This window comes from Gorilla gorilla, chromosome 5, assembly GCF_029281585.2.
Source record: "Gorilla gorilla gorilla isolate KB3781 chromosome 5, NHGRI_mGorGor1-v2.1_pri, whole genome shotgun sequence".
Classification (NCBI taxonomy): domain Eukaryota; kingdom Metazoa; phylum Chordata; class Mammalia; order Primates; family Hominidae; genus Gorilla; species Gorilla gorilla.
Window position 1 is genome coordinate 41067553 of NC_073229.2, and position 26601 is coordinate 41094153.

Genomic DNA, 26601 nt, shown 5'->3' on the forward strand with positions numbered 1-26601 from the left:
TAGTTTGCTGAGAATGATGGTTTCCAGCTTCATCCATGTCCCTACAAAGGACATGAACTCATCATTTTTTATGGCTGTATAGTATTCCATGGTGTATATGTGCTACATTTTCTTAATCCAGTCTATCATTGTTGGACATTTGGGTTGGTTCCAAGTCTTTGCTATTGTGAGTAGTGCCGCAATAAACATACATGTGCATATGTCTTTATAGCAGCATGATTTATAGTCCTTTGGGTATATACCCAGCAATGGGATGGCTGGGTCAAATGGTATTTCTAGTTCTAGATCCCTGAGGAATCGCCACACTGACTTCCACAATGGTTGAACTAGTTTACAGTCCCACCAACAGGGTAAAAGTGTTCCTATTTCTCCACATCCTCTCCAGCACCTGTTGTTTCCTGACTTTTTAATGATTGCCATTCTAACTGGTGTGAGATGGTATCTCATTGTGGTTTTGATTTGCATTTCTCTGATGGCCAGTTGATGATGAGCGTTTTTTCATGTATTTTTTGGCTGCATAAATGTCTTCTTTTGAGAAGTGTCTGTTCATATCCTTCACCCACTTGTTGATGGAGTTTTTTTTTTTCTTGTAAATTTGTTTGAGTTCTTTGTAGATTCTGGATAATTGCCCTTTGTCAGATGAGTAGATTGCAAAAATTTTCTCCCATTCTGTATGTTACCTGTTCAATCTGATGGTAGATTCTTTTGCTGTGCAGAAGCTCTTTAGTTTAATTAGATCCCATTTGTCAATTTTGGCTTTTGTTGCCATTGCTTTTGGTGTTTTAGACATGAAGTCCTTGCCCATGCCTATGTCCTGAATGGTAATGCCTAGGTTTTCTTCTAGGGTTTTTATGGTTTTAGGTCTAACGTGTAAGTGTTTAATCCATCTTGAATTAATTTTTGTTTAAGGTGTAAGGAAGGGATCCAGTTTCAGCTTTCTCCATATGGCTAGCCAGTTTTCCCAGCACCATTTATTAAATAGGGAATCCTTTCCCCATTGCTTGTTTTTCTCAGGTTTGTCAAAGATCAGATAGTTGTAGACATGTGGCGTTATTTCTGAGGGCTCTGTTCTGTTCCATTGATCTGTATCTCTGTTTTCGTACCGGTACCGTGTTGTTTTCGTTACTGTAGCCTTGTAGTATAGTTTTTGAAGTCAGGTAGCGTGATGCCTCCAGCTTTGTTCTTTTGGCTTAGGATTGACTTGGTGATGTGGGCTCTTTTTTCGTGCTGTATGAACTTTAAAGTAGTTTTTTCCAATTCTGTGAAGAAAGTCATTGGTAGCTTGATGGGGATGGCATTGAATCTATAAATTACCTTGGGCAGTATGGCCATTTTCATGATATTGATTCTTCCTACCCATGAGCATGGAATGTTCTTCCATTTGTTTGTATCCTCTTTTATTTCATTGAGCAGTGGTTTATAGTTCTCCTTGAAGAGGTCCTTCACATCCCTTGTAAGTTGGATTCCTAGGTATTTTATTCTCTTTGAAGCAATTGAGAATGGGAGTTCACTCATGATTTGACTCTCTGTTTGTCTGTCATTGGTGTATAAGAATGCTTGTGATTTTTGCACATTGATTTTGTATCCTGAGAGTTTGCTGAAGTTGCTTATCAGCTTAAGGAGATTTTGGGCTGAGATGATGGGGTTTTCTAGATGTACAATCATGTCATCTGCAAACAGGGACAATTTGACTTCCTCTTTTCCTAATTGAATACCCTTTATTTCCTTCTCCTGCCTAATTGCCCTGGCCAGAACTTCCAACACTATGTTGAATAGGAGTGGTGAGAGAGGGCATCCCTGTCTTGTGCCAGTTTTCAAAGGGAATGCTTCCAGTTTTTGTCCATTCAGTATGATATTGGCTGTGGGTTTCTCATAGATAGCTCTTATTATTTTGAGATACGTTCCATCAATACCTAATTTATTGAGAGTTTTTAGCATGAAGGTTGTTGAATTTTGTCAAAGGCCTTTTCTGCATCTATTGAGATATTCATGTGGTTTTTGTCATTGGTTCTGTTTATATGCTGGATTATGTTTATTGATTTTCATATGTTAAACCAGCCTTGCATCCCAGGGATGAAGCCCACTTGATCATGGTGGATAAGCTTTTTGACGTGCTGCTGGATTCGTTTTGCCAGTATTTTATTGAGGATTTTTGCATCAATGTTCATCAAGGATATTGGTCTAAAATTCTCTTTTTTGGTTATGTCTCTGCCCGGCTTTGGTATCAGAATGATGCTGGCCTCATAATATGAGTTAGGGAGGATTCCCTCTTTTTCTATTGATTGGAATAGTTTCAGAAGGAATGGTACCAGTTCCTCCTTGTACCTCTGGTAGAATTCGGCTGTGAATCCATCTGGTCCTGGACTCTTTTTGGTTTTTAAGCTATTGATTATTGCCACAATTTCAGCTCCTGTTATTGGTCTATTCAGAGATTCCACTTCTTCCTGGTTTAGTCTTGGGAGAGTGTATGTGTCGAGGAATTTATCCATTTCTTCTAGATTTTCTAGTTTATTTGCGTAGAGGTGTTTGTAGTATTCTGTGACGGTAGTTTGTATTTCTGTGGGATTGGTGGTGATATCCCCTTTATCATTTTTTATTGCGTCTATTTGATTCTTCTCTCTTTTTTTTCTTTATTAGTCTTGCTAGCGGTCTATCTATTTTGTTGATCCTTTCAAAAAACCAGCTCCTGGATTCATTGATTTTTTGAAGGGTTTTTTGTGTCTCTATTTCCTTCAGTTCTTCTCTGATCTTAGTTATTTCTTGCCTTCTGCCAGCTTTTGAATGTCTTTGCTCTTGCTTCTCTAGTTCTTGTAATTGTGTTGTTAGGGTGTCAATTTTAGATCTTTCCTGCTTTCTCTTGTGGGCATGTAGTGCTATAAATTTCCCTGTACACACTGCTTTGAATGTGTCCCAGAGATTCTGGTATGTTGTGTCTTTGTTCTCGTTGGTTTCAAAGAACATCTTTATTTCTGCCTTCATTTCATTATGTACCCAGTAGTCATTCGGGAGCAGATTGTTCAGTTTCCACATAGTGGAGCGGTTTTGAGTGAGTTTCTTAATCCTGAGTTCTAATTTGATTGCACTGTGGTCTGAGAGACTGTTTGTTATAATTTCTGTTCTTTTACATTTGCTGAGGAGTGCTTTACTTCCAACTATGTGGTCAATTTTGGAATAGGTGTGGTGTGGGGCTGAAAAGAATGTATACTCTGTTGATTTGGGGTGGGCAGTTCTGTAGATGTCTATTAGGTCGGCTTGGTGCAGAGTTGAGTTCAATTCTTGGATATCCTTGTTAACTTTCTGTCTCGTTGACCTGTCTAATGTTGACAGTGGGGTGTTAAAGTCTCCCATTATTAATGTGTGGGAGTCTAAGTCTCTTTGTAGGTCTCTAAGGGCTTGCTTTATGAATCTGGGTGCTCCTGTATTGGGTGCATATATATATAGGATAGTTAGCTCTTCTTGTTGAATTGATCCCTTTACCATTATGTAATGGCCTTCTTTGTCTCTTTTGATCTTTGTTGATTTAAAGTCTGTTTTATCAGAGACTAGGATTGCAACCCCTGCCTTTTTTTGTTTTCCATTTGCTTGGTAGATCTTCCTCCATCCCTTTATTTTGAGTCTGTGTGTGTCTCTGCATGTGAGATGGGTTACCTGAATACAGCACACTGATGGGTCTTGACTCTTTATCCAATTTGCCAGTCTATGTCTTTTAGTTGGAGCATTTAGCCCATTTACATTTAAGGTTAATATTGTTATGTGTGAATTTGATCCTGTCATTATGATGTTAGCTGGTTATTTTGCTCGTTAGTTGATGCAGTTTCTTCCTAGCATCGATGGTCTTTACAATTTGGCATGTTTTTGCAGTGGCTGATACCGGTTGTTCCTTTCCATGTTTACTGCTTCCTTCAGGAGCTCTTTTAGGGCGGGCCTGGTGGTGACAAAATCTCTCAGCATTTGCTTGCCTGTAAAGGATTTTATTTCTCCTTCACTTATGAAGCTTAGTTTGGCTGGATATGAAATTCTGGGTTGAAAATTCTTTCCTTTAAGAATGTTGAATATTGGCCCCCACTCTCTTCTGGCTTCTAGAGTTTCTGCCGAGAGGTCAGCTGTTAGTCTGATGGGCTTCCCCTTTTGGGTAACCTGACCTTTCTCTCTGGCTGCCCTTAACATTTTTTCCTTCATTTCAACTTTGGTGAATCTAACAATTATGTGTCTTGGAGTTGCTCTTCTCGAGGAGTATCTTTGTGGCGTTCTCTGTATTTCCTGAATCTGAACGTTGGCCTGCCTTGCTAGATTGGGGAAGTTCTCCTGGATAATATCCTGCAGAGTGTTTTCCAACTTGATTCCGCTCTCCCCATCACTTTCAGGTACACCAATCAGATGTAGATTTGGTCTTTTCACATAGTCCCATATTTCTTGGAGGCTTTGTTCATTTCTTTTTATTCTGTTTTCTCTAAGCTTCTCTTCTTGCTTCATTTCATTCATTTCATCTTCCATCATTGATACCCATTCTTCCAGTTGATTGAATCGGTTACTGAGGCTTGTGCATTTGTCACGTAGTTCTCGTGCCGTGGTTTTCAGCTCCATCAGGTCCTTTAAGGACTTCTCTGCATTGGTTATTCTAGTTAGCCAGTCGTCTAGTCTTTTTTCAAGGTTTTTAACTTCTTTGCCATGGGTTCGAACTTCCTCCTTTAGCTCGGAGTAGTTTGATCGTCTGAAGCCTTCTTCTCTCAACTCGTCAAAGTCATTCTCTGTCCAGCTTTGTTCCATTGCTGGTGAGGAGCTGCATTCCTTTGGAGGAGGAGAGGCACTCTGATTTTTAGAATTTTCAGTTTTTCTGCTGTTTTGTCCCCATCTTTGTGGTTTTATCTACCTTTGGTCTTTGATGATGGTGACGTACAGATGGGGTTTTGGTGTGGATGTCCTTTCTGTTTGTTAGTTTTCCTTCTAATAGTCAGGACCCTCAGCTGCAGGTCTGTTGCAGTTTGCTGGAGGTCCACTTCAAATCCTTTTTGCCTGGGTATCAGCAGCAGAGGCTGTAGAACAGCGGATATTGGTGAACAGCATACGTTGCTGCCTGATCGTTCCTCTGGAAGTTTTGTCTCAGAGGAGTACCCAGCCGTGTGATGTGTCAGTTTACTCCTACTGGGGGGTGCCTACCAGTTAGGCTACTCGGGGGTCAGGGACCCACTTGAGGAGGCAGTCTGTCCATTCTCAGATCTCCAGCTGCGTGCCGGGAGAACCACTACTCTCTTCGAAGCTGTCAGACAAGGACATTTAAGTCTGCAGAGGTTTCTGCTGCCTTTTGTTTGGCTATGCCCTGTCCCCAGAGGTGGAGTCTACAGAGGCAGGCAGGCCTCCTTGAGCTGCGTTGGGCTCCACCCAGTTCGAGCTTCCTGGCCGCTTTGTTTACCTACTCAAGCCTTGGCAATGGCGGGCGCCCCTTTCCCAGCCTCGCTGCCACCTTGCAGTTTGATCTCAGACTGCTGTGCTAGCAGTGAACGAGGCTCCGTGGGTGTAGGACCCTCCGAGCCAGGTGCGGGATACAATCTCCTGGTGTGCCGTTTGCTAAGACGGTTGGAAAAGCGCAGTATTAGGGTGGGAGTGACCCGATTTTCCAGGTGCCATCTGTCACCCCTTTCCTTGGCTAGGAAAGGGAATTCCCTGACCCCTTGTGCTTCCCGGGTGAGGCAATGCCTTGCCCTGCTTCGGCTCATGCTCGGTGCGCTGCACCCATTGTCTTGCACCCACTGTCTGCCAATCCCCAGTGAGATGAACCCGGTACCTCAGTTGGAAATGCAGAAATCATTTGTCTTCTGTGTCGCTCACGCTGGGAGCTGTAGACTGGAGCTGTTCCTATTCAGCCATCTTGGCTCCACCCACATGTATCCCTATTCTATTATTAAATAAATATATTTGGCCATCTTATCCTGATAAATGCTTAATTCACTCAGTTCTCTTTGCTCCAAATATGTGTTCACCAAGCAACATTTTGGTTATGTTTTAGCTTCTTATACATATCTACATTAGAAGCTTTAAAATTTCAATCTGGGGAGATATTAGCTGGAAGTATAGAACTGAAGGGGAGGCTCAAGGCTGCATTCAAATAATGTGAAAATTTAAAATAAAATTTGGTTGCATTTAAATTGGGGAAGTTTGCAGGAAGAATTTATGGAAACCTTGGTAGGCTCAAGCTGGTGTTCTCACTGGTGTTCTGTTTTATATTTCAGAACAGAAAGGTTAATGCAAATCTACTTATTTGATAGATTAACAATGATGGCTTAGAAAGAATAAACGTTTAGTTCTTATTCACTTAACAGTACAGGAATAACAAAACAGTAAAAATGTATGCAGATGTAGCTCTTAGATCATTTGGAACAGTTTTTATTCAACTCAGTAAAAGAGAAAAGAACATAGAGAAGTATGCCTGGGATATTTTTAGATGCCAGCACTGGAATCGGCATACATCACTTCCACTGCTTCTTGCCACATATAACTGCAAAGGAGATGAGCAATATAGTCTAGTATGTCCCCAAGAAGACGAAAAAATAGCCTTGCTCAACCACTAACAGCCTATCACAATATAGGCTCATTGTACTGATAAAATCCATTTTCTGAGACCATAAGGCTGACAGCCAACCTTTGAATGAATAGTAAATTCCACAAGGCAATAGATGTCACATAATGAGGTGCTTGTGGGAACAGACTGTGATAGATGACAGACAGATAGATAGATAGGTAGATAGACAGACAGCTGACTGTAGAGATAGCCTTCTCTACAAAAGAAACACTACACTTCTGTGATAGTTTTCTTCTTTAGATGTACATGTGAACAACTTTTTCATACAATGGCTAGTTTTTCTTTACAGTATTAATATCTTTAATATTATACAATATTAATACACATACATATGCATATGTATATATAAAAGTGTGTGCATATATACCCACGCATGCATAGCTACAGTGACTGGACATCTGCACATTTAGTAAGTTACAGTGGTTCAGTTGTATCCTTGGGAGATTGTTTCTAGGACCCCCAGAGATAACAAAATCCAGGGATGCTCAAGTCCCTTATATAAATTGGTGTAGTATTTACATTTAAGCTACACACAACCTCCCATATACTTTAAGTCATCTCTAGATTACTTATAATACCTACTACAATGTAATACTATGTAAGTAGTTGTTATACCATTTTTTAAATTTGTACTATTTTTATTGTTATTTATTTATTGAATATTTTTCTATCTATGCTTAGTTGAATCTAGAGATGTGGGAACCCAGCCCACACATACAAAGGGCTGTCTGTATATAAAATCATGACAAAATCATTTGATATTTTAGTTATACTTTTTAAAAAAAATTACTATAAAGGTTTCATTCAATATCATCATCTCTCATGGATTTAACTCTTTAATTACCATATATATGCTGATGAGTCTCAAAATTTATATTTTGCCCAGATCTCTCTTCTGAATTTCAGACTTTTCTAACTAACTGCCTTTTTAAGAACTGCAGCTGGATGTTTAATTCGGGATTGCGAATTTGACATATCTAAAAGAGGAGAACCTGATCTTAACCTAACCACACCCCCAAACGAACTCCTCCCCCATCTCAGGAAATGGGGTGTCTCTTCTTCTCAGTGTTCAGGCTTCAAAGGCTATGGTGCCATCTTTGACTTTTTTCTTTCACTCACAACTTACAGAAAATCTCTCAGCCAATACTGTCAGCTGTGTCTTCAAAATGTGTCTGTAATGCAACCATTTATTTCCATCCTCACAGTCATACTCCTGGCTCAGACCACCAGCATGAGCATGTGGAGTTTTGAAGTCACCCTTTAATTGTTTCCTCAAGGGCTACCCTTCAGTGCAATCCCAACCCTGTAGTCAGAGAGAACCTTACAATCTAAGACAGGTAACATTACTCCTCTGTTTCAACCCTCTGGTGGATTGTCATTTTGGGGTAAAGGATAAAATCCATACAACGACTGCAAAGCCCTACTGGATCTACTCAACTTCTCGTTATCTTTCTGAGGTCGTTCCCAACTACTCTCCATTTTGTTCCTGCTGCCCTGGACATGCTGGCCTCTGGCTTTTCCTTGACAAGCCATGCGCACTTCTACCTCAAGTGTGCATTGAGGTAGAAGTTTTTCTATTCCTGGAATGGTCTTCTCTCAGACACTCTTCTGGTTCCCTCCCTCTTTTTCTTCAGTCATTTGCTAAAATAGTTACTTTGTTAGTGATGTCTTCTCTTGGCACCCATCTAAGATGTTGGCTCCTGTTCCCTGACACTGCATATCTCATTGTATATTTTACTTTTTCCCTTGGATGCTTATTGCTTCTAGCATAGCATTTTAGTTAATGATCCTTTAATTGCTGATGTCTTGTATTAGAACACTGACTCCATTAAGTCAGGGATTTTTTTTCGGTTTTGTTTGTTGATTTTTCCCTAGTACCCAGAAAAATGCCTTGGACAGAGTAGGTATTCATAAATATTTGTTACATTAATCCCATATTCATATACCTATTAATACCATGCCTTCTTTGACATGGGGAGCCGCAGACAGGATATTTCGTATTTTTGTGTTTCAGAATAGAATATCTCCTATTGTGAGATCTACTATTGTTCAGAATAACTTTGGCACTTTTACTATCTACCTTTTAGCTGTTAACAATCCATTTTTTGCTTATGTACAAATATGTTAATGTTTATACTCAAAATTTTGTTTATTGATATATTTTAATTTCTTAAGGCCGAAGTTCTTCCTACTTTCTCTGTTTGTTTTTTCCTTCTTACTTTTACTTACTTTAGATTGAAGGCATTATTATTCTAGATTATATTTAGAGGGATTGTATATTTGTCAACCAAAATCTCTCTTTCCCCAGTAATTTTGAGGGAATGATGTTTCTGTTATGATTTTGTAGATATTTCTAATTCCTTTTTGCCTTCCAACTACATGAGACTTCTATTTGCTTGATCTTGTAGGAAGTTCTCAGAATCTGTACATCTCGATCATGATCTGTAACTGCTAATTTAGAGTTAAAAGCATAAGAAGGCTGCATGGAAATATATAGAAATATAAACAAAATTCCTGTATTTTCTTTAGCTCATAAACTGTCTCTTTCCTCATTGAGTTTAGATAGATCAAAATGTACATGTTCTCATTTTCAGGTTATAAGTTATATTAATTATAATAGGGTAATATTCAAGTCAAAAATTATTTTTTCATTTTAATAGTATTGTGAACCAACATCAAAAATTCTCCCTCTGTTTTTTGTTGCCTGACCCTTATAAAACCATTTTGAGAACTTCCATCATGTATGTGGTTATGAGATTACAACTGTGGTTAATTTCAACAACAACTTTGCCAATAAAGACTCAAGGGAGCAAGTAGCAAAGGGTTTTCTCCACTCTCTAGCATCTAGGTAGGCCTTTTCCATGACATGGCCTACCTCTGAATAGGGCTTGAGCAGGTGACACTTAGAAATGGGCATCTGGCGTATTTGTTCATAGTCAGCATATACCAATACCATGATGTACTGATGCACGTGCTTTTGAATTTTTCATTTGAATTTTCAATTTCCCTTCAAAATCTGTTAATAGAAAATGAGCATCCCTGGTATTCACCTATGTCACAAATTTGCCCAAGGCAGGAAAGTGGGGTTAGTGACGTTTATCCAGAAATGAAATCAAGGGCATGGAGCTCATTTTCACAAGAAATATATTGTATTCAATAATGTGAGAGCAGCTAAGTTTAAAAGATATTGGGCATCCACTGAGCCCCAGAGGCTGTACCCTCAATATATAAATGATCTGTCTTTGCTATTTTAGCAGGGTCAATAGCCATTATTTTTGGTAGCCACTTGTCATAGTTCCTTGTGATTAAAAATGCAATGGTTATCGTCAGTGTACATTACCTCACTCCTGCCACCTATCCCGGGCCTCTTCTCAGATGACCCAAGGTTCAGACATGGTTGTAGCACAGAATACTGAACTATGTGGTTAGAGGGTTTTCTTCCATTTGTAACCTCACAAAGTGCAACATTGGCTGCCACTGAATCAAAAGAGAATGAATCAGAAGCATGTGAATAAATGTGAAGAATTATAATGTGGTATAAAGAGCACTGCATTTAAAGTTAGAAGACCTGGGATGAAGCTTTTGCCCTAACATTTAACAGCTCTACTGTTAATGACTGCTACCTACTTTCTAGGATTGTTGTGAGGATTAGGTAAACTGTGTAAGCAAGACTTATTTTGTATAAGCTATAAAGCACTTAACTATCAATAATACATGTTGGCCGGGCATGGTGGCTCACGCCTGTAATCCCAGCACTTTGGGAGGCCGAGGGGGGCAGATCACCTGAGGTCAGGAGTTCATCCTGGCCAAAATGGCAAAACCCAGTCTCTACTAAAAGTACAAAAATTAGCCAGGCGTGGTGGTGGGCGCCTGTAATCTCAGCTACTCAGGAGGCTGAGGTGAGAGAATTGCATGAACCTGGGAGGTGGAGGTTGTGGTGAGCTTAGATCACGCCACTGCACTGAAGGCTGGGCGACAGAGCAAAATTCTGTCTCAAATAATAATAATAATACATGCTATTATTGATAATATTATTATTTATGGCTGAATAAGACCAAACCCTGTAAAAGTTAGAAAGCTTGTTTTTAGTATCTGGAAGATCCTTAGGGGTATTAAATAGATACCTTTCTTCATCTCTCAACAGATATTTCAATTCATGCCATCACATCTTTGAAAACTGGCAATTCAACCTTGCCTTGAGCATTTTCATGTACAGGAAACACATGATCTCTTAAGGAGTCCATTTCACCGTCAGACGGTTCTGAAGGATGTGAGTGGTTCTCAACATTGAAACCAGTGCTGGCTCCTGGTTTGAATTTCTGAAGCCACTCCAGTCTGGTTCTTGTGCTCACCATTCCTCCAAATTGGCCGCCTATGACTTCTATGACAATAAATCCAATGGACCCTTGCCAACCTTATCATATTTTCTCAGCAGCATTTGACCCAGTTGGCATTCTTGACTTCTTCAAGGCTCCTTCTGTCCTTGATTCCCACTGTGTCACTTTTTCCTGGATGCCTGCCTATGTCTCTGGGCATGGCTTCCCCATCTCCTTTGCCAATATATCTACCTCAATTCCAAAAAAAATCATAACCTCCAGAAATGCTTTGTCCCACACAAAATATTTACCTAAATGTTAAAGTTTTCTTTAGGCTTCCAGTCAGTTTACTCAGGAGTTGATTTAAAAGGAGTTGATAAATAGAAAATATTCACTTTTCTCCTTAAAAGAATAACATAATTTGGATGGATATTCTTTTTTATTAAAATGATATTCTTTTTTATTAAAAATAATATGCAAGCAAAAAAGATTGATGATCTCACTTTGTGTCCATTACTGAATTATATCTGCAAAATTCCCAAGTACTTATGTTGACTGGTAATTCAAGAAGAATATTATTCAATATTAATGATTTAATTCAATTCAAGATACATGCACATAACACTTTTTTTCAATTTCCAATTATTACTCACACTCTGAATTAACCTGTACTAATTAAAAAGAAAATAAGACCTTTCATAAGGAAGAAAAACCAGTGCAGGATATATAATCTACAAATACGGTGAAATTGCTTTAATGGGTTATCTGTCTTGAGCGGAGAGCCTAATGCAAAGTAGGTGGAAGATTTAAAGGTGAAGCAAACTCCCTTGTTCTTTTTATTTAATAAACACCATCACAATTGACCTTTAAAGCTGATAAAGCTATAAGGGAAGACAAGAACAGATGCAACATTCTGCCAGACCTATTTGAATATATTTAACATATGGCCAAGGAGTGATTCTTTTTCCAAAGAAATTTCAAGTTGATTTTACTTCTGTGTTGGTATTTTGTACTATTAAGGTTTTTTGAATAAAATGAATTGAAATAGTAAGTTAACTGGAAGGGAAAACGAGCCTTTCCTTTTGCTGGTCTTAGAGACGGTTTGAGATAATAGGAACAATGGCTTCTAGTGACATAAAGAGGCGAAATATATAAGCAAGCATCTGTGTTTGCTAATTCTGTGTTAGGCTGAGGTATGATCTCAGTACTATCCACAGAGGTGTGGGAATTAAGCTGCCTTTTATTTGACCTCAACATTTTTGATTTGTTATATTGTCATTTAGTCTGTGAAAATGTTCAACCTAATCTTTCCAGCCTCTTATAATCAACCGGAGTGGTATTGATCTTCCTGTCATTCTCCCATGCACCTTGAAAAATCATGTATGAGTGAGAATGTGCACACTCTTATAGATGATCTGAAGCCATTCAATATGCTCTTAATTATAAATAGCTCTTTCTAAATTTACTACAGCTATAAACATCATATAGTGATATATACATATATATTCCCTCTCTTATCCACACCCGCACATTTATATTCATACTTTCATGGTCACATATGCCACAAATTTCACTCCCAGATGTCTCTCTGTGATATCTATTCTGTACTCACCCTCTAAACAATCTCAAGCCATTAAGAGATACCTGACTATGAATGAATTGCACACATGGCTCGCAAAGAAACCCTGGAAGGAAACATGCTGCTTTGAGCTGCCTTCAGTTTGTTTGTTTTCAAATATTTTAGCTAAGAGTAGGAGAGATCATTCAGCATCTACTAAATACATGCCTTCAGGAAATGGCAAACATAACAAGCAGTCACATTAACTATGTAGGAGGACACAGTTCCTTTTGAGACATCAGGGCAATGTTTCTAAGTGCAAAAACAGTAAACAGAAATGCAACTTCAGGACTCTGTGCAACTTTATTCGTAAGGGATAATTTTCTTGCTACATTTAGTGTTCTTTTTTTCTTCAGTCCCATATTTTGTTTTGAAAGTTCTCAAATCTACAAAAAATTGAAATATAGCACAATAAACATTCATCTATTCTTCACTTAAAAATTAATTCAATATTTAGCTATTATTGTTTTCTTTCTCCCTATCTTAAATGCTAATACTTTGTTAATGGTGGTGGACAGCCATTTGAAGGTAAGCTGCAGACATTGTGATATTTCACCTCTAAATACTTTGTCATGCATTTCTTGAGAATAAAGGCATTTTTGCATATAACCATAATACTCACAATTAAACACATGTGAGCAGTAAATCTAATTATACTGATATTTAGTCCATATTTTGAATCATGACTTTTTTTTTTTTTTTTTTTGAGACGGAATCTCACTGTGTCGCCCAGGTTGGAGTGCAGTGGTGCGATCTCGGCTCACTGCAACCTCCGCCCCGCAGGTTCAAGTGATTCTCCTGCTTTAGCCTTCCGAGTAGCTGGGATTACAGGTGCCCGCCAACATGCCTGGATAATTTTTTTTTTTTTTTTTTTTTTGTATTTTTAGTAGAGGCGGGGTTTCACCATCTTGGTCAGACTGGTCTTAAACTCCTGACCTCGTAATCCACCCGACTCAGCCTCCCAAAGTGCTGGGATTACAAGTGTGAGCCACTGCACTTGGCCCCGACATGTTTTTTTTTTAAAAAAAACATTCAGGCTGGAGTTTGTGTAGACTGTCTCACAGTCTGGGTCTCTTTGATTGTTTCCTCATAACTGATTACATTTATGTTAACTTTTTGTTTTCAAAAATACCACATGGGGGACCTTGTGTACTTTTTTTATTGCTTCATAGCAAGTAGCACTTAACTTCAATTTTATTTCACTATTGGTGGTGTTAAATTTGATCACTTGGTTAAGGTGGCACTGTGCAATCTGCGTGTTATAAAGGCACCCGTTCCATTAATTAGTGAATGATATTTTTAAACCCAGTAAATATGCAGTATCCCAACATCTTGCACTCAGTAGTTCTAGCATCAATTGATAGCTTGTAGTTGTTTTTATCAAAAGAACGTTCATGCTGGGTATGGTGACTTATCCCTGTAATCCTGGCATTTTGGGAGGCCAAGGTGGGAGGATTGCTTGAGCCCAGGAGTTGGTGACCAGCCTGGGCAAAATAGGGAGACCTTGTCTCTTAAAAAACAAAAAAAACCCAAAAAACCAAAAAATAGCCAAGCATGGTGGCACGTACCTGTGGTCCCAGCTACTTGAGAATCTGAGGTAGGAGGATCACTTGAACCCAGGAGGTCGAGGTGGCAGTGAGCCGTGATCACAGCCTGGGTGACAGAGTGAGACCCTGTCCCCCACACCAAGAAAGAAAGAGAGAGAGAAAGAAAGAGAGAGAGAGAGAAAGAAAGAAAGTTCCATTTACAAAATTAGTTCATGTGCTTCAATTTAACAAATAAATATATATATATAAATGCAAGACAAAGAAAATGATTAATATAAGGGTTTTAATAATATTTGAATATAATTAATGCCTTTATAATTTTTTTACTCCAACATAACCTCAACATTGAGGCCAACAAACAAATTTAGCTGTTTGTTGGCATATAAATAAAGACGGGCGTGGGTTCATAGTAAAGCTTTGAGGACCAGAGCTACCTTCTTTATGAACTAGAGCTAATTAGAGATTAAGCATATGCAAAATCCAGATATAACCATAGGAAAATACTATTAACTTTTGAATTTGCTAAAAATTACTTGAATTATTTTTCTGTGTTTCTCACTTAAGTGCTGTCCAGACTATTCATTTATTTCTTTATATATTTGAAGAGAAAATAAAAGCAGAGGGGGCATGTGGGAAGCAGAGCTGTGATGCCAAAGCCCTCCCTAAAGAGTCCCTTTTTGATTGAGGCATTTTTTAAAAGAGACATTCAAAATAACGTCTAATGAATTATCTTAGCCAGGTTTGAAAAAGCAAGAAAACACAATCCACAAACACTTCCTACACAGGTCAGGTCAGCACCCTTCCAGAAAACTTTGAAATTGTTCTAAGAAAGACAAATTAAATTATGAAGAGATTTCAGCCATTTCCTGGTACAGAATACACTGAAAAATGATAGCAAGATCTTTCATTAGGGAAAGTGAAAGGCAAGTGAATACATAATAGCAGTACACAACATTATGGAGGGTATTAAAGGTGATGAAATCTACACTGCAAGGGAAAGAGTTTTAAGATCAGTAAAGTTTTACACAGTTGCAAGTAAACACCTGGAATGTGTTGCTATTAGAGACGCTTAGGCTAAATTTAAGAAATCTGACTTAAATTAACAGGTGATAAATAGGAGGGTAAATAGAAGCTAATAATATTTTAGTAGAATTGTGTGAACAGCAACTACCAATTTTCCTTTTTTTTTCTATTTTCAGATACTCTCCTTTAAAAAGTTATACCATAGAGCAATATAAAAATCCCTGGCCGGGCGCGGTGGCTCACGCCTGTAATCCCAGCACTTTGGGAGGCCGAGGCGGGTGGATCACGAGGTCAGGAGATCGAGACCATCTTGGCTAACACGGTGAAACCCCGTCTCTACTAAAAATACAAAAAATTAGCCGGGCGTGGTGGCGGGCGCCTGTAGTCCCAGCTACTTGGGAGGCTGAGGCAGGAGAATGGCGTGAACCCAGGAGGCGGAGCTTGCAGTGAGCCGAGATCGTGCCACTGCACTCCACCCTGGGCGACAGAGCGAGACTCTGTCTCAAAAAAAAAAAAAAAAAATCCCTATAGTTCTATGTTTTATACTATATACATATGTTTTGGAAATTTATGTTACTTCTACTTTCAAAAACAATAAGGAAAAACCACAGTTATCAACTCTTACATGTTGATTTTCAAATTAGTATTTTTCTCATTATAAAATAATATACATTTATTTCTGATACTAGTAATTAAGAGGAGTAATGCATTATCAAACAACTGAAAAGTGGCTGCTATGAACACTTAATGTATTCCTTTTTAAAATTACTAACAGTTATATTTGGATTATACTACCATGTAGCTGTATACCCCACCCCATGTATTGATTTTTTAAATATATAAATGAGTTTGAAACCTATAAGAAGAAGAGCTTCGAGCTGGGCACAGTGGCTCACGCCTGTAATGTCAGCACTTTGGGAGGCCAAGGCAGGCGGATCACCTGAGGCCAGGAGTTCAAGACCAGCCTGGCCAATATGGCAAAACCCCATCTCTACTAAAAATACAAAAATAGCCAGGCATGATAGTGGGTGCCTGTAATCTCAGCTATTCGGGAGGCTGAGGCATGAGGATCACTTGAACCCAGGAGACAGAGGTTGCAGTGAGCCGAGATCATGGCACTGTACTGCTGCCAGGGTGACAGAGCAAAATCTGTCTCAAAGGAAAAAAAAAGAAAGAGCTTATTTTTTAAGTAATTTCAACTTTTATTTTATATTCAGGGGTACATGTGCAGGTTTGTTACATGGGCATACTGCATGATGCTGAGGTTTGGGATATGAATGATCCTGCTACCTAGATAGTGAGCGTCATTTCCATTAGTTTGTTTTTCAAACCTTGCCCTGCTCCCTCCCTCCCTCCTCTATTAGTCCACAGTGTCTACTGTTGCCATCTCTATGTCTACGAGTATCCAGAGTTTAGCTCCCACTTATAAATGAGAACATGTGGCATTTGGATTTCTGTCCCTGCATTAATTTGCTTAGGATAATGGCCTCCAGCTGCATCCATGTTGCTGCAAAGAATATAATTTCATTCTTTTTTGTGGTTGTGTTATATTCCATGTTGTATATGTACTACATTTTCTTTAATCCACCACTGATGGGCACCTAGGTTGATTACATGTCTTTGCTATTGTAAATAGTGCTGTGTTGAACATACAAGTGCATAAGTCTTTTTGGTAGAAACATTTATTTTCTTTGGGATACATACCCAGTGAAGGGACTGCTCGATCAAATGGTAGTTCTGTTTTAAGTTCTTTGAGCAATCTTCAAACTGCTTTCCGCAGTGGCTGAACTAATTTACATTCCCACCAACAGTGTTTAAGCATTTCTTTTTCTCTGCGACTTTGCCCTCATGTGTTGGGTTTTCACCCTTTATTAATAGCCATTCTAACTGGTGTGAGATGGTATCTCATTGTGGGTTTGATTTGCATTTCTCTGATAATTAGTGTTGTGGAGCATTTTTTCATGTATTTGCTGGCCACTTGTATGTCTTCCTTTGAGAAGTGTCTGTTCGTGTCTTTTGCCCCTTTATAAAATGGGATTGTTTGGTTTTTGCTTGTTCAATTGTTTCAGATCCTTATAGATCCCGGATATTAGGCATTTGTCAGATTCATAGTTTGGAAAAATCTCCTATTCTGTAGCTTGTCAGTTTACTCTGTTGATAGTTTCTTTTGTTGTGCAGCTCTTTAGTTTAATTAGATCCCACTTGTCAATTTTTGTTTTTGTTGCAATTGCTTTTGAGGACTTAATCATAAATTATTTCCCAAGGTTAATGTCCAGAATGGTATTTCTTAGGTTTTCTTCTAGAATTCTTAGAGTTTGCGGTCTTATATTTAAATACTTAATCCACTTTAAGTTAATTTTTGTATATGGTGAAAGTAGGGGTCCAATTTCACCATTCTCCATATGGTTAGCTGTCTATTCCAGCACCATTTATTGAATAGGGAGTCCTTTCTTTCTCCGTTGCTTTTTTTTGTCAATGTAATTGAAGATCAGATGGCTGTAGGTGTGTGGTGTTATTTCTTGGTTCTCTACTTTGTTTCATTGGTCTCTGTTTCTCTTTTTGTACTAGTACTGTGATGTTTTGATTATTGTAACCTTATAGTTTGAAGTCAGGTAATGTGAGGCCTCCAGCTTTGTTCTTTTTTGCTTAGAATTGCTTTGGTATTTGGGCTCTTTTTTGGTTTCATATTAATTTTAAAATAGTTTTTTTCCTAGTTCTCTGAAAAATTATGTTGATAGCTTAGTAGGAGTATTGTTGAATATGTAGATTCTTTGGCCAGTATGACCACTTTAATCGTATTTATTCTTCCAGTCCATGAGCATGGAAAGTTTTTCCATTTGTTTGTGCCATCTGTGATTTCTATCAGCAGTGTTTTGTAGTTCCACTTGTAGAGATCCTTCACCTCCTTGGTTAGGTGTATTCCTAGGTATTTTTTGTGTTGCTATTGTAAATGGGATTGCATTCTTGATTTGGTTCTCATGTTGAACATTATGGGTGTACAGAAATGGAACCAATTTTTCTGTATTGATTTTGTAAACTGAAACTTTACTGAGGTTACTTATGAGTGTCATATACTGGGGATCTTCACAAATAATAACATAATGAAACAAAAACTCAACTAAGCATATAAAATAGGTCTCCTGGTAAGATAAGCTTTAAACATGCTGCCAGGTTTCTCTGTTTAGCAACTTAGATAGAAGGTCGTCTGGGTAGAAAACTTTTTTGCCTCCTTCTAAAGCTCTTAAATGATCATTTTTAGTTATAAAAATGCAAATCTAGGAGGTGTCATTTTCCCTTCTGAAACGTTTCTCTAGCTGAACCAGTGTTACTATTTTTACCTTTCTTGTTTGGCACATTCCTGGAAGTCACAGGGTAAATCTTTCCTGGATTCAGGAGACCTTCTGGGTGAAAGTTTCAAACCTGACTCCATTTTGAGATTCAGTGGATGGATGGGAGTGGCTGTGACTGTGATATGGGGGCAGAAAAGGACAATACAGGCCCCAGAGGAGAACGCCCTGTAGGGAGAGCAGAGCTTGGACTGGCCATCTGAGTTTTTCAGCAAGCTCTGGCATTTTGTGGAGAAGGCTGGATGGCAGCAGAGTCCATGGCTGAAGCTGTACACACTTAGGGCTCAGTTACCCTGCCATAATGCCATGACTGGGAGAGAACAGACAAGTCTGTGAGTCTAAACTAAAAAACCTATTTTTTTTTTTTTTACATCCAATTCTGGGGTATCACCAAGTCCTGTGCAGAGAACTGAGCTAATAAGGACATTGTAGTAGACACAGTCCCACACACAGCACCATGAAAAGAGCCAGGCAAGAATATCACTTTCATTGATTTGACACTCATTTTCTGATTCCCTCTGGCACTTGGAAATAGCCCTAATGCCTTTAAACTGAGTATGACTCCATGCGTCTTTAGAGTTTTCAGATGAGCAGTTTGAGAGGAAAATCCTGGACTGCCTATTTATGAGGCTCAATTGTAAAATGTGGGAAAGCAAACAACGTGAACAAATAAACAATATATTTGAATTTCAAGGAGATATGTACAGTGATACACAGTTTACACAATTCTCTCCAGGCATGAGGGAGAGCCAGAGAGGCTAACAGACCTAAATGGTTGCTTTTATCCAAGTTTCTGTTGCTCTCGGGACAGAAGAAACTAACCAGATAGAACCATCTGACATCAAAAAATACGCACCCAGTCTCTAGCTGGCATTAGCGATTTTTGTTTTCCTCTAGACTTTTAAAAAACAGAATTCTAACCACTAAATGGGCAGAAAGTTAGACAGTCTCTTAATTTAGTTTCCTTAGCATGCTTAACTAATACCTTAATTCGACATGAGGAGGAATGCCCAGTCTCCCACTTTTAAAGGGCCTAAGAAACGGTTGTCATTATGCTTTTCCTATCTACTTTAGCAAGGTTATATATTTGCCAAAATTTGTACCCTGTTCATTCCGAATCTTTACTTGACTGATTCATAGAAAATTGGTCTTAGCCTGGCTATTGAACTGTTTATGTTTTATTTAAGTATAAAATTATAGTGCTCTAAGTAGCTCATTGTTACCTATGTTTACTGAATAATTAATTACCTTGGTAAATGCAGCTCTCCCTTTTCAGACAATTAAACAAATATCTTCAGAAATATAGAATGTATCCAATCTACGAAGCCTTAAAACTTAGCTAAATTTTAACGACTATTAGTAAAAGATTAATGTGTTCCGACGGCCCTTCTACTTCTTCCTCCCCTACCTCCAATCTATGAGGATGATTCTTCTTTAGGGAAAAAGGAAATAAACTATCTGTGCACTTAATCAGGCTAGACCAGGCTATTTGGTAGCTGTCACTTGAAATAGATGTGATGTCACCTTTTTGTGAATAAATGAAAACATGCCCCTTAAATAAATGATAAACAGGAACCAGCAGCCATAGAGTATAAGGAGGAAGGTGAGGGGGAGAGGCAGGTGTAATATAAATAAATAAATAAGTGAACCAAAAGGATTTTACAAAGTGCAATGATAAATCTCTCTGGGCTCTAGTTGTTGCATTTATTTGAAAGACATGAAGCACCTTTTGGGTGCTCCTTAAACCATTTTATCTTTACCTGTGCACAGTTTGACAATCGCATTTTTACTTCAGGGAAAGAGTAAAGGACAGAAAAGAAAAATTGAAACAAAAAAAGGACAATAAAAGAATAGACAGAGCTCACAAACTTGAGTTATTGCTAACGTCATAATAATATCCCTTTCAGTTCACTCTTTCACCAGCATAGGATCCAGGAATGAGGAATCTTGCGGGAATTTTGTATCCATGGCTTCCTCAGCATTTGAAGATGGAACAGTCAAGCTGAGTTACTGTCTAGATAGGAAGAAAAATGAACTATTAAAACTGCAGAAAATGGTAAAGCTGATAAATTATATTGTATCCCTGTCAGCTGTTTTCTTACCGTAAACTCTGGGATAGGAGTAGATTGATTTAAAGGATAAGAAAATAAAACGGACTTGAAGGAGAGGAAAATGTTTATTGAGAAAGTGATAGAATCACATATAGGGAGTGATCTCTTATCACTTGAGAAAACAATGAAATTCAAAATATCGTATTCTTTCCTTATCAAATACTGTATCTCTGAACCAAAAGTAGACAAATCAAGGCTCAGAAGGATCGAAAATATAGTAAACAGGAAATCAGTCCTAATGCTGTCAATAAGAAAGTTATTTCCCAGTTACCATGCCCAAACTCCCATCTTTCTATTTCCCCTCAGATCTGGAAGCGCATCATCGAAACCATAGACACTTGTCAGTTCCTGTTGTTACTCTGGGCTGTGAGTGGGCCACACCCGGGGAACACTCTCCAAGGTCCTTCAGACTGGGCAGCCACTTAGTCCTCAAGGTACTGCTACATTTTTAGGGTTTGCAGTGGTAGACCCCCAGTAGTCCCAAGTACCCAAATCTCTTACAGTTACTATGGCTGCACAACAAAGCATCCCAAAACTTAGTGGCATGAAGCAACCATTTCTATGTTCATGGATTGAGTTGTTCAGGTGTTTGGACAAAATGCAGCAGAGATAGCTTCCTCTGCTCCCTGATGTGTTCTGGGGTCTCAGTGGAAGACTGGAAGTTTGGAACTAGGATCATCTGAAGATACTGAAGTCACTTAATGTGTGGTTGTTGATGCTGACTGGTCTGGGAGCCTTGGTTTCTCTCCCTGTGGGCCTCTTCGTTTGACCTCTCTAAGTGAACTTGTTTGGGCTTCCCTTCAGCATGGTTGCTGTATTCCAAGGGCAAATATCCCAAGAGAAAGACAGCCAAGAGGAAGCTATGTGGTCTTTCCTAATCTAGCTGTGGAAGTCATGTAGTATTATTTCTGCCCAGAAATAAAGGTGAAAAACCTGCCCAGGTCCAAGCAGAAAGGGAGGATGAGAGGAGGCTTCACCTCTTGATAGGAAGTGGGTGAGGTTCTGGAAGAGCACGAGGGATCAGAAATATTGCCATGATGTTTTTTTGAAAATATAATATGCTCCAATGAGGAAACTATAGTATAGAGTAGTTAAGAGATTTACTTAGCAGATCCACAGCTGGTAAGGTCTGGGGCAGAGAACAAATCCTTCTTTCAATTATGCAACAGTAAGGACATACTAACCCCAGCTGAATGGGAGTTGCCCTTTGTGACGGTTAATACCGAGTGTCAACTTGACTGGATTGAAGGATGCAAAGTATAACCCTGGGTGTGTCTCTGAGGGTGTTGACAAAGGAGATTCATATTTGAGTCAGTGCATTGGGGAATGAAGACCCACCCTTCATCTGGGTGGGCACCATCTAATCAGTTGCCAGTGAATATAAAGCAGGCAGAAAAACATGAAAAGGCTAGACTGGCTTAGCCTCCCAGCCTACATCTTCCTCCTATGCTGGATGCTTCCTGCCCTCGAACATCAAACTCCAAGTTCTTCAGCTTTGGGACTCGAACTGGCTTCCTTGCTTCTCAGCTTGCAGACAGCCTATTGTGGGACGTTGTGATTGTGTGAGTTAATACTACTTAATAAATTCCCCTTTCTGTATACATAGATATCCTATTAGTTCTGTCCCTCTAGAAAACCCTGACTAATACATCCTGATGGAGAGGTGACATCTTCAGGGAAATAAAATGTCATAAAAACACAAAATGAAAGCAAACTGGGGTCCTTCACAAAACTGGCATCACACCAGGCTGGTTCATGGGAATTAAATATTATTTGAATGACTTTTTGTCAAGTAGCCATAAAGAAGCTCCCAACTTTAAAACTCTATAAATTTTAAGTTTGATCACAATTATGGCTAAGGTTTTTGCAGATGTAAACTGTAGTATTGATTTTAATATGTAAATGATGTGAAAGGAATACTCAGCATATGTATAATCACAAATCAGGACCTAAGCAGTGAGATATATGCCAATATCAAAGGATTGCGAGTAGTAGACAAAACATTTCTGCAAGTATTCTAGCTAGTTAACATATAAAACATGCTGTAATAAAGTTGACCTTTAAAAACCTGTGTAGTAATTTCTGATTACGATTGTTTATATTATATAAATCTAAAAAAAGATACATAAATTTCAATACCATTATTATATGTAAGTATTATATTAGGAGGGCAACCTCTTTATTAAAAATACCATAGCTGCAAAAGGGTCAGTGACAGAAAAAATATATATCCGTACTACTGGGGAGGAGGAGTTACACTTAATAGGACACTTTAGCCTGTTCCCCGCTCCCCAAGAAGAGATTGAGACAAATTCTTGTATTCAGTTAGTGTATGTGGTAATGTGTCTTGGGAGTTGGCGATTCAGAGAGTGGTATAAAAGATCTAGCAGAGAAAAGCAACATGTGGGTGAGGCTTTGTGTTAGCCACTCTATCCCAAAAGAAGCCTCGGAGGACACTAATGAAATAGACCTTAGATCTCCTTCCCTAGGGAATGAAAGAAGAGAAGCTTTTATCTGCTGTCTCCCATCATTTGCTGGACGATGGTGGTCAAATGGGCATTCACACTCCTCCACTCCTGGGTTGTCTATGCCTGAGAGCAGAGCAAATTCTCCCCATTCCCCCATTTCAGCCATTCAGAAGAGCTACAGCAGAGAATGGAGGTATGCAGTACAGGAGTGAGGCAATGTGTCACCCACATATACCTGTGCAAGACTAGAGTAAATTTCTCCTTTACATTTACGTAAAATGAACAGATCGTAAGGGTTCATTTAAAAGGGTGTTGAGCATCTTCTATTACAGGCGAAACCATCACCTCATATGACTGTTACCATCACCCTAGAAGGGCTCTAAATTCTCTTTCTCTTCAATTCTTCCCAACTATTTTCTGACTTCTATCACTGTAAAGTGGGGATTTAATTTTAATTTATCTGTTTTATAACAATGTAATAAAAAGAAGTATATGTTCCTCTGTCCATGGCTTCTGTCACTCAACATAATGTTTTGGAAGTTCATCCACGTGATGATGGGTAGCTGTAGTACACTTTTTAAAAAATTGTTGGCTAGTATTTTTCTGGTGGAAGAGATCACTATTTGCTTATCCAGTTCCTTATTGATGGCATTGTTGTTTCCCGTTTTGCGGCCTTATGAATAAGTTTGCTCTGAAAAATCTTGTACCAGTTTTTTTGTGGAAATATGTTTATATTTCTTTGGGGCGGTAAACACTTAGGAATGGAATTCCTGGGTCATAGAGTATATATTTAGCTCTAGCACAATGGTGCTGAGCAGTTTACGTATGATGGGGCCATTTTACTGTCCCATGAGTTGTTTCAAACCCTTGCCAACGGAGTATGTTTCCTGTTGTTGTTGTTGTTGTTTTTTCAAACAAACAATAATCATTCTAGTGGGTGCAGAATGGTATCTCATTCTAGTTTTAGTTTGTGTTTCCCTAAAGACTAACGAAGTGGAGCACCTTGTTTGCTTACTGGCCATTTTTTACCTTTGGTGAGGTATCTGTTCAAGTCTTTGCCCATTTTTCATTTCTGCTGCTGTGTAATAAATTCCCACAAACTTAGTAGCCTAAAACAGTACAAATTTATTTTGTATTACAGTTCTGTAGGTGAGAAGTCTGATGCAGGTCTCAGTGGGCTGAAATCGAGGTGTTGGCAGAGCTGCACTCCTCTCTGCAGGCTCTGGAGCAGAGTCCCTTTCTTTGCTGTTTGCAATTTCTAGAGGCTGCACATATTCCTTTACCTGTGGACCCTTCCTCTGTCTTCAAGCCAAGCCTGTTGCATTTCTCTAACCATTCTTCTGTAGTCACAAATCCCTGACTAACTAAAGTCCAGAGTAGTCACTCAAAGTAATTTGCTCTGAACTCAGCAAGGAAAGGTTCTCCAATTGTAAGAAGGCTTGTCATGAGATTGAGAGCATCCAGGTCCTCTAAGACAATCTTTCCATCTCCAGATCCTTAATTCAATCACATCACATCTACAAGTGCCATTTGCCAAGCAAGGTAACATAGTCACAGGTGCTGGAGGTTATAATATAAGTGGAGGGCATTATTCTGCCTACCACAGTCACTTGTTTTTTTGTGGTTGATTTTTACATCTTTAAATTTTCATTTTTATGAATTCCAACTTGTCATTTTTTTCTTTTTTGTCCTTTTCATTTTGGTGCTTCTTATATCCTGTAAAAAATTGTCCTATTCCAATGCTATGAACATATGATCCTTTTTTTTTTCTAGAAGCTTTATTGTTCTAGCTTTTATGTTTAGGTTTACAATTCTTCCTGGATTACAGTTGTGCATGAAGTAACATCTAGGTCACGGTTCTTGTCTTTAGTAAAAATATTTATTTGTTCCAACACCGTATGTTGAAAGATATCCCCATTAAGTTGAATTGGTGCTGTGGCCATAAATTAGTTCTACAGGATCTATTTGTGGTGGGTTACATTTATCCATTTTTGTGTGCTTAGTACATTACTACACTCTCACGATTACCACAGCACTGTAGCAAATTTTGGAATCAGATAATAAAAAGATCTTTCAATTTTGTTCTTCTTTTAAAAATTCCTTTACCTATTCTAGGTGGTTTACAATAGATGGAAATTTTTTAATTAGCTTGTCAATTTTACCAAAACCCTGATGAAATTTTGAAAATTTGGAGTGAAAGACTATATTGAAAATATTGACTCTCCAGATCGATGAATGTTGTATTTCTTTTCATTATTTAGGTTTTTCTTATTGTCAAGTTTGGTGAAACTCTTCTACTATTTAACTAATAATTAATTATAATGTCAGATGTAGATTTTCCATAGATGTGTTTCATTATTTAAGGAAGTTTCTCTCATTTTCTAGTTGCTGAGAGGTTTTATTATAAATAGGTGTTGAATTTTGTCAAGACCTCTTTCCAGCATCAGTTGAGATAATCATAGGGGTTTTCTCTTCATTCTGTTCATATGGTGAATTATATCAATTGATTTTTCCTAATGTTAAACCAACCTTACATTTCTGGGGTAAACCCACTGGTCACGGTGTATTTCTTTCATGATGTCATGATGTATTAGAGGGCTTGATTTGCTAATGATTATTATAGAATTTTGCATGTGTATCCTGAGAGTTTCTGATCTAAACCTTTTGTTTGGCTGAGTTGTCATTGTCAGACTTTGTTTCAACAGTACAGAAACCTCATAAAATGGGTTGGGAGGTTTTTCTGACTGCCCCTAAAATTGGTATAATGTTTCAGTTCTTAAGCTAGAAACTAAGATGACTGTACATCATTCTTTTACAATCAATAAACCTATAACTATAAATTTTCTTCAAAACATTGTTTCATCATCATTCTACAATTTTTAATGTTACATTCTCATGTTTGTTCAGTTGGAAAGTTTTGAATATCCCTTGTGATTTCTCCTTTCACCATAAATTATTTATAAGTAATTTCACTTGTTTTACAAATAATGTAGATTAATATATTGTTAGCCACAGAGATGTTTAAATTTTCATATGAAAGATTCAAATGCTATAGATTGAAATAATTTTACTAATATATTTGTACATATGTGTTTTATATATAACATTTAATAATTTAACCCAACATATCCAACATAATTTAAATATATAATCATTATTAATATTTTCCTTTTTTTAAATGAGTCTTTACAATTTTGTATGTATTTTTATCCTTACAACACATCTCATTTTGGTTTAACTACATTTCAAGTTCTCAGCCATATGTGTATACTGGCTACCATATTTGTGGCAACAAAGGCTGTAGTTAAGAAGTGAAGTAGAGAGGATTTTGGAAGAGAAAAGAGTCCAGAACAATGGCATTTGTGCAAACAGGATCCTCTCTATTTTGTTTGTTAGGCCTGAATTTGGTTTTATAAAAGTATTCTGGATACTTTTACAACATTGTCTATTGAAGTTTTTATTGAAGAGATATTTGTCACAAACAAAAGACACATTGAGAACACAAATCTCACATTGAGGACATTGAACATGCTTAGTTTGGAGTATTTTTAAAAGGCAGACAGAAAAGGAAAAACACACAAATTTTTTTTTTTT

The 26601-nt window shown here is 38.1% G+C and overlaps 2 long non-coding RNA genes across 2 annotated transcripts in view; both read left to right on the top strand.

The window, feature by feature from the left end:
• The window catches only part of LOC134758656 (uncharacterized), a 32431-nt gene extending 21446 nt beyond the window's left edge, over window positions 1-10985 (top strand). Inside the window, exon 4 of the long non-coding RNA XR_010134092.1 lies at window positions 10722-10985. This is a non-coding gene — a long non-coding RNA (uncharacterized lncRNA). The remainder of the gene's footprint in view (window positions 1-10721) is intronic.
• LOC134758655 (uncharacterized) overlaps window positions 1-26601 on the top strand; it is a 167130-nt gene that overhangs the window by 129436 nt on the left and 11093 nt on the right. The gene's annotated exons all lie outside the window — the stretch shown is intronic.